The 8634-nt window shown below is 36.3% G+C and overlaps 1 pseudogene; it reads left to right on the top strand.

Annotated features, from left to right (window-relative positions):
• Positions 1 to 2263, top strand: part of LOC103583412 — an 8328-nt pseudogene extending 6065 nt beyond the window's left edge.
• Positions 2264 to 8634: the final 6371 nt, after the last annotated feature.

The raw sequence follows: 8634 nt of genomic DNA, 5'->3' as shown, positions 1-8634 counted from the left end.
CTCAGGCTGCTTCTACTCAGGGCGGAAAGTGGCAGCAGCCGGCGGGTACAAGCAGATCACATGGCGAGAGGAAGCAAGAGAGAGAGAGGGTGCCAGGGTCTTTTTAAGCAATGAGCTCTTACGGGAACTAATAGAGCGAGAACTCACTCATTAATCCCCCCTCCCCTAGGGAGAGCATTAATCCATTCCCCCATGAGTCAATCAGTTTCCAACACTGCCACATTGGAGATCAAATTTCCACATGAGTTTTGGAGGGGACAACACATCCAAACTCCATCAGCTACTAAACAAGCAGGAAAAAGGGGGGGGGGAATACAAGGGAAAGGCAGAGAGCAGGAGAATTCAGACAGCAAGAAAGTGGTGAATGCAGAGGATTCCACCAGATAAGTGAGAAAGCCCAGCAGGAAAGAGTGGGCTAAGATAAGAGACAGGACACGGAGATTAAGGCATGGAGTGGTCATTGTCAGTCACTTAGGTAAGGAAGGATTGATGCTAAATAAAATGCATATTGTCCATTTGTAATTCTGGTAGTTTAAGTTATTTATGATAAGCCTAGGTGTTTCATTTAATCTCATTCGATTATAGTTATAATCTTATTTATTACCTGCAACCAGTTATTCTCAATTACTATGTATAGAGGATGTCTTATCAAGGGGTAGAAGTAATATAGCTTCACCTTTAATTCATTGTCACCCAATATACATGAACTTCTCTTTGTTGGAATCTTCCTGGTGGCGCCTGGCTGTACTTAGCATTGTTCTCAACTCTATAAGCATTGCTGTGTCCATTTATAGGAAGGGAGGCAATTCTTTCCCAGAAAATAAGAGACAATTTAAATGCTTTGGATTAATTAGCTGTGAAAAAGGGCATGGCTCAGGTAGGTATTGGGGAAAAACCAATCACATACGTACATGCTTCTCTCTCCATTCCCAGTGCTCCACTCTAGTCTAAGGCACCATCATCTCTTACTTGAACTGCTCAATAGTCTCTTAGCTCCCTTCCCCACCTCCACCTTCAATCTCTCCAGTTATGCACAACATACAAAGTGAACTTGTAAAAATATTGTCCCTCAGCCTCTGCTTAAGCTTTTCAATGTTTTCCCATTGCACCGAGGATAAATTCCCATAACGACGTATGCTGTCTTACCCCCGTGTATCTCATCTTTAGGTTCAGCTGTGCTGATCTTCATTTTTCTCCTCAGGTGTGCAAACTCTTTTCCATCCCTGGACCTTTATGTTTGTCCCCATTCTTCATCAGGCTGACCAATACTCATGCTTCCTGTCTCAGCATAAGTACCATCTTTCTCAGAGAAGCTTTCCCAACCCCCACCCTAGGCCAGCTCACTCTGTTACATGTGCTCACTGCATATTTTACTTCTATATATATCAATTCATGTAATTATACTTTAACATTCATGTGTGTAATTATTTGTATGCTGTCTATGACCCCCTTGGCTGCAAGTCCTATGAAAACAGAGGCCATGTCTACCTTGCCCATCACTCTTTCCTCAGTGCCTGCCGTGGGTCCTACCACATGGCAAGCACTCGATATAGTGGGTGAATGGGTAAACGAGATTCTCATTTCCAACATCCTAGACTTGTTTGTAAGCCCAAGGAGTCTGCCTCAGGTGGAACACATGCAATGCTTTCTACACATTTATTTGCTCTGATGGTAGGATTGAGGCAGCAAGCCTGGGAGCCTGCCACATGCAGAGCAGCACCTGCCGTTGTCCCCCTGAAAGCAACGTGGTGCTGTGTCCAAAACCTTTTCATCTGGCTTCTCTAAGCTGAGAATCTGTGTCCCTTTTTTGTTAAGATGGAATCTAGCTGAAGAGCACAATGTAGTTAGGGTCAAAGAGAAGCATTATATACAGCACATTGTATAAAACAAAGGAGACAGTTAAGACCTTTGGTTCTCCAGTTAACACTACTTTCTTCATGAAAAGTCTCATATTATTCTCTCCTGATGTGGTTTAGAGTTCAATTGCAGTCTTTTTCAGACTCGTCACTATCTCTCATGCTTTATTCTGAAACAGTGTCCAAAATCCATACTTCTTAGCCCAATGACTCACTTCTAACATCCTGGGATGACTGTCTCAAGGAGTTTTGAACATATGTTGCCAGTTAGGCTATTGTGGCATTTGGCAGGGCTAGATTCAATATAATGCAGGTTCCTGCTGTCTTCCTATTTCCTAAACATTATTTTAAAGATATTGACATAAGCTAGCCTATTACATGTGCTTGTTTCTTTCTAGTGGGGATAGCGACTAGGGAAGACAGTGCACTGTCAACTCCATCATAAGTGGTCAGATAGAATTCTTACCATTTGATGATTCTCTTCTAGCAGCCATACCTGCTTGTAGCTTTCAAAATTCATGCTCACTGATGGCATTAAACACTTAGGGCCTCTCATCACAAAAGGACACCACATATACAATTATCTTCCCAATGAATAGACCAGCCCATGTCCATGTCATCTTTAATATTTAAACATACTTTACTGTCATTTGTATCTGTTTACTCAGTGGCCATCTGCAAAACCAATGTGAACAAAAATGGAATTTGTGAAGCAAGAAAAATATACTGAGAATCATTGAGTTGGACAGATCTAGTGGGAAGGTTGCATCTATTCAAACACCTGTCTTCCACCCTCCCACCATCTGTGCAGTCTCTGCACCCTTCGCTCTCACTACTCCCCCTTACAATTACCCTGTCAAGAGGCGAGTGCAGCTCAGGTGGATTTAATGCGGGTTTAATATGGCCCATGAGTTTCATGTTGATTTCCTTTAAGTAATCATTTCTGTTCTTGCTATAAATCTATGTCTACGTGTCTATGCTTAATTTGGATGATGAGTCCATCTAAGGCAAGAGCCAGTTTATATGTTTTGTAAAGAGACTAGATCAAATAAGCAGGTGATAGGCCTTCCAAAGCTGTAAGTGAAAACAGCGGAATGATGCATAATTCACAGGTTACAGTGAAGTTAAAAGAGAAGGTTAATATTTTAATGCGTTATTAATAATTCTTCCACTCAAATTCTCGATCTGAATCTAATAATCGTCTATATATAGCTATAAATGAAAGAGAAGGAGCCGGTATACAATCCAGACCTATTATATGTTGTTGGGTGTATTGCTGGAGAGTTTATGTGCATTTTCTCATCTAATAAAACAACTCTTCAAGGTAAGTATTTAAAAGACAAGGAAATTGGTATCAGAAAGTTTGAGTTTCTTAGACAAGCCTAAGGTCACCCGATTCAAAAGTGTGCGTTCTTTCCTGTAAGCAGTCGTATCATTTACCTGGTGACAGTAAATCAATCTGGGTGATTCAACCTCACCTCATCATGTGTGATATATTATGCTGTTTCTCCTGTAGAAGACAAAAAATGATTAGAAAAAAAATAGGTATTGTAAGAAATTGTCCCCCCGTTACCTAGATATGATGTCATTAGAGCTCAAAATTCATTCATCTAAAGCATATTCTTTGATTGCCAACTGTGTGCCAGGCATTGGGATAAACATTTTGGATAGAATGATAAGCAAGATGGAAATACTTTCCATTCTCACGCATCTGAGTGTCTGCAGAGGACAGTGCAATGCAGATTGGCCTCAGTGGATTCTGGAGTGGTATGTGGCTCAGTGTTGCCTGCCTTAGAATGTGAGAAACCAAGTACAAATACATATCACTTCTTTGAAATAAATTATGAAATTTAAGGAAGGTGGCAGGATCAGTAATGTTTTATATTTAGTCAGGCTTAAATATTTATTTTATTATATATACCTCAACCATGATATTTTATGAATACAAGACAAATTGTTAAAGAAGTTTGTGGTTGATTTTCTGAATTTGTCAACATGTTGACACTACCAAGTACCTTTATATTTTGCAGGTATATTGAAGAAAGTCATGATTAACCTTCGATGACAATGCATAGCACCTCAGTACAAACAAAGAAATTCCTGTTTAGTGAAGTACTCAGAATCATTCAGCAGAATACACAGATCTTACGTCCTTCCCAAAGGAAAATTTACCTCCTTCCCTGGTTCCTGAGCCTGCAGTGGAGAATGGCACTCACTTCCCATCCTTTGACTTAGTAAAGTCAATCAACAAATTCATAAGAGGTACATGGAGCATGTCACATCAATTACCTTGCTGTTTAGATAAAATGTGCTTTGTGTTGCAGTCAAATTAGACACTCATTATACATAATTAGCCCCTTACATAGAACAGCTGCTGGCTTTTACAATGCTTTCTATCCAGGGCTAAGTGCACGCATTGTTGCTGTTTACTATGAGCAAACTTAATCAAATCTGTGCTGATCAAACCTGTGATATATGCATCATTTAATGTGATGATCAAATATGGAAAAGAAGTACTTAGAGAAAAGGATATTATGTTAATCATCACTTAGAAAAGTTGACTCTGAAGTAATTATACTAAAAGGCATCAGGTTATTGTGTTAGAAAATAATTTTAATTTTTTAAAAAAATTTAAATTCTCTTAATTTAACACTAAATATTGTTTAGTGGTTGTTTAACAAAAAGAGGAAACTGTTTCCCATCGGTGTGTGTAAAAGGCTAAAGAGACAATTGAATCATCAGGATGAGCCTCATGGATAAACAAGGAATCAAGAAATCTCAGACTTTACTATGACTTTAAAATTTTGCTGACACTTATTCTCTATTTTTGCCATTTGTAAAATTGCAAAATAACTGTCAACAAGTTTGTGTGTGCAGCACTTCAGATACTTTAGAATGGAAATTATTACCACATATACACAAAACATAATTCTAAGCATATATGTAGGTACTTCAAAAAGTTCATGAAAAAATAGAATTACAGATAACACAAATATTTCCATGATCATTTTGAATTACCCTCAAGGATCTAAATTTAAACACTATAATGGTTTGTATTTGCCACAAAATCAGAGATCTTGTGGTGGATTCTGTTAGTAATGGTTTATGTATTTAGAGAAGTGAGAAAAACTTAGGGGAAATTTAATGTTATCATTACAAGCAGTATTCTGCCACCTTTTATTTTTGAAATGTTTGCATTTCTCATTCACTGTATTAGAGATACACTAGAATTGTAAATTACTGTTTTACAAATAAGATAATTGAGGAAAGGAAACCACAAAGTCACAGATGAGGAAATATATGCAGTTCTTTAGTTTATACATTTTATTCCTCATCTCACACTGATAAATAGAGATGTGGAAATTTAACATACCATATTTTGGACTGAAAAGGTCTAAAATTAAAGCTGTGTCATAAGCACAATTATTATTTTTTTTTAATTATAAAGGAAAAATTTGGTTAAGGGGATATATTCAAATTTTCACAGCCAATATGTAATATTTCTACTAAATCAGCTTTCATGGACTATTCTAAATACCATTCATGACACTGCAGTGATGTGTTTTGGAGCGATATACTTTGTAGAACTGTTGGGGAAGTTAGAAATTATATATTCATCTACCATATATGTATGTATGTGTGGGTGTATTTACACACACTGAATAGAATTTCAACAAATGTTTGTTGTTGATACACATTATATTTCCCTTAATGGGTTCATTTTTGGAAGTTTGTGTATTCAGGGCTGATAGTATACAAGCAGGCTTGTTAAAGCAGTTGTTTATGGCTGGCATCCTTATTGATGTATCCAGCAAGCATTCATTCTTATTGGTTAATGCATATATCAGATTGATTATTAAATATTTTGGTTATCACTCTGAGTGCATATATTTTAATATGTTCTATAGAATGCCTTATAAACCATTGGCAGTAATAACTATTATTGTTAACTATTAATTGTTAATTACTAGTTAACAGTTAAATAACAGTACAAGAAAAATGGAGAAAGTATTTATTTGTGGAAACTTGTTTCAGCACATTACTGAGAGATTAACTTTGTAAACAGGAGGAAAAAACCAGAAACACTGTTATGTTCAGGTTAAACAGAGAATCATGTAGTGAAGCAGGTCAAAACAAATTGTGTCTATTTAATTGTGACAACGGTTGGGGACACAGAAATCTCTGTTTGTGAAGATGAATATTTCCACCCTCTAGTAAGAGAATGCTTCACTTTACTCACTAAGAAATCCCTATTTGATGGCAATATTTTTTAACATCTTCAGACTGAATAGATGAGATCTCTTTCTTTCTTCCTCTCTTACGCTTTCCGCATAGATCAGAAAGAAAAAAAAATGACTAGCTATTTAATGCAATTAATCAAAAATACCCCAAAGTCATAGTTTTCACAAATGCTTTAAAAATGAGATATTTTTTCAAAGTTAAATATTCTAAATTTTCACCTTTTGTGACTTTGGTGGATGAGTTTTTCTATATCACTTTTATATACATTTTATATACATTCTATTTCAGTAGAGTTGACACAGCTGAACTGGGATAAAAAGAATAATTTGGTCACCATTTATTTGGGGAGAAAATAATTAACAATTATTTCTTTATAAATATCATTCAATTAAATTAACTAGTTCTCAGTATAACTGCTTGACTTCATTCAACCTGTTTTTTCAAGTTAGTCTGACTGAATAGATCACTTCAAAATACTTTTTTTCTTTATTCCCTTTTATAAAACAGAACCCTGTAAAATTGAATTAAAAAAATCATAAAATATCATTCTTGCTTATTCTCAGCTTCTGGAAGAAATAAAACCATTCATCATGAAAGAAAGTGAAATCATGTTTAAAGTATGGTTGGCTAAGGTTATTCTACAACCATAGGTCTTAGTTGTCTTATAAGCATCACCTTTACGGATAACTTCATGATAACTTATTCCATCTGTAGAAATGCAGGAACCCTCAACCTAAAAATATATTTAAATAATTTCCCACTGAGTATTTCTTACTCCAATCTAAGTGACATAGGAAATTTTAGCTTACAATTCTGTAAATGCACTTTAATGATTAGGAAAACAGAGCCCATGAAGTACACGGGCTTTTAAAAAAACACTTTAAGTTAATACTTTCAAATCAAACAAAAAAAAATCACATCATCAAAATGTATTTAAAAGATCTCAAGCATCATTTTTTTATACTTTCAAATTACATATTGGAGTGAATGAAAGAAAGACAGAAACAGAGAGGTAAGTAGGTATGAAGGAAGGAAGGAAGGAAGGAAGGAAGGAAGGAAGGAAGGAAGGAAGGAAGGAAGGAAGGAAGGAAGGAAGGAAGGAAGGAAGGAATTATTTATGCTTTTACCAGGAAAATAATGAAAAGAGGTTGCGTTGGCTACTTAGGACAAAAGCTGATCCGGAGTAAGACTTCATGCCAACAGAAAGATGTTGAATGTTCTTTCTCTCATTTCTTAGAGATGTTTTGGTACTTAACATATTGATATATTCTGATGATTTTCCTGAAGGATATTAAAATTATCATAGTATAAGTATACAGCTTTCACTGCTCAGGCCAATTTGTTGTCTTTTTTTAAGAAAAACTAAAATCCATATTATCCTTTAGAAATTTGTTTGTTTTCTAGTCTAAAGAAAAAATTAAAAGAAAGTCAGTGCTGACAGTAGGTCATTTCAGTGTGCAAAGACTGGGAAAATGCAAAATTTCTATGGTTTTTGTTGATAGCAATGTATGTGATGCTACCACAGAGAGCTCTGTTAAAAAGGTAAAGAGCTGGATGACTGAAAAATAATGGGAAACATATATCCGAATCCCGATTCACAGAGTTCCCATTGAAGACATTAAAAAAAAAAAGGTAAATCTGTCCAAAATTATGTAAATGAAGCATATATAATCTGTGTCTAGATGACAGTGTTTTCAGCTCTCTTCTCCCTTTTGTTATGACATACTTCCAGGTTTTATCACAGAGAACCAAAGAGGAAAAACCACTTAAGTATGCAAACTAAGGCACATGTTCAGAGAGGAAGGATTTAAGGCATTGTGCATTAATCAATCAAATTTAGAAGAGGTTTTCATTAGTAAATTTATGTATGGGCCAATCAAGTAGGGATAACCATCAGTAAAAGTTGAGAGTGGGAGCAGTTAACCTATTAGGGTCATCTTCGTGAGTTCTGATTAAGATTCATATGGAGAGTTATTTTTAAAAATCGGGTGGGCCACTGTCTGATTTTCAACTAGGAACTGAACACCACTGGTTCATTCACCTGTTGAAAACAGTATGATCGAACACCCACTGTATGCCAGTTATTATTGCATCTGTAGGCTGGATACCATTGGAGGTGCTAGAGGGAAAACCAATGAACAACTTTTGTTCTGTTTTCTCAAACTATTATGGCTCAAGAAGGAAAATGAATGAGAGCAGTAAGAAGATGACAACAGAGGATACTTTCAGGAGAGCAGGGGAGGAGGGAGGATTTCAGTAGTAAGATACACTACCTGGAGATGGTCATCAACGCCTTTATATTCTGACCACTTATTTTTACCTAGAGTCAAAGAGGTAATTGATTTACACCAAAGCTGGTAAATGAGCTACGCAGGACTATTAACCAGGTTGCTTCCTTGGATTCTTAATACTGAGAGGTCTGTGGACTGAGAGGTCTGTGGAAAGAGTCAGGCCTGGGCTCCACTTCCAGCTTGGCCACTGAGCTTAAGTTTCTCAACATTTCTGGTCCTTAAGAACCTCCTCTGTACAACAAGGA

Source organism: Galeopterus variegatus, unplaced genomic scaffold, assembly GCF_000696425.1.
Source record: "Galeopterus variegatus unplaced genomic scaffold, G_variegatus-3.0.2 Scaffold190, whole genome shotgun sequence".
Lineage (NCBI taxonomy): Eukaryota > Metazoa > Chordata > Mammalia > Dermoptera > Cynocephalidae > Galeopterus > Galeopterus variegatus.
The sequence above is the reverse complement of the archived record's forward strand: the minus strand, read 5'-3'. Positions and strand labels throughout refer to the sequence as shown.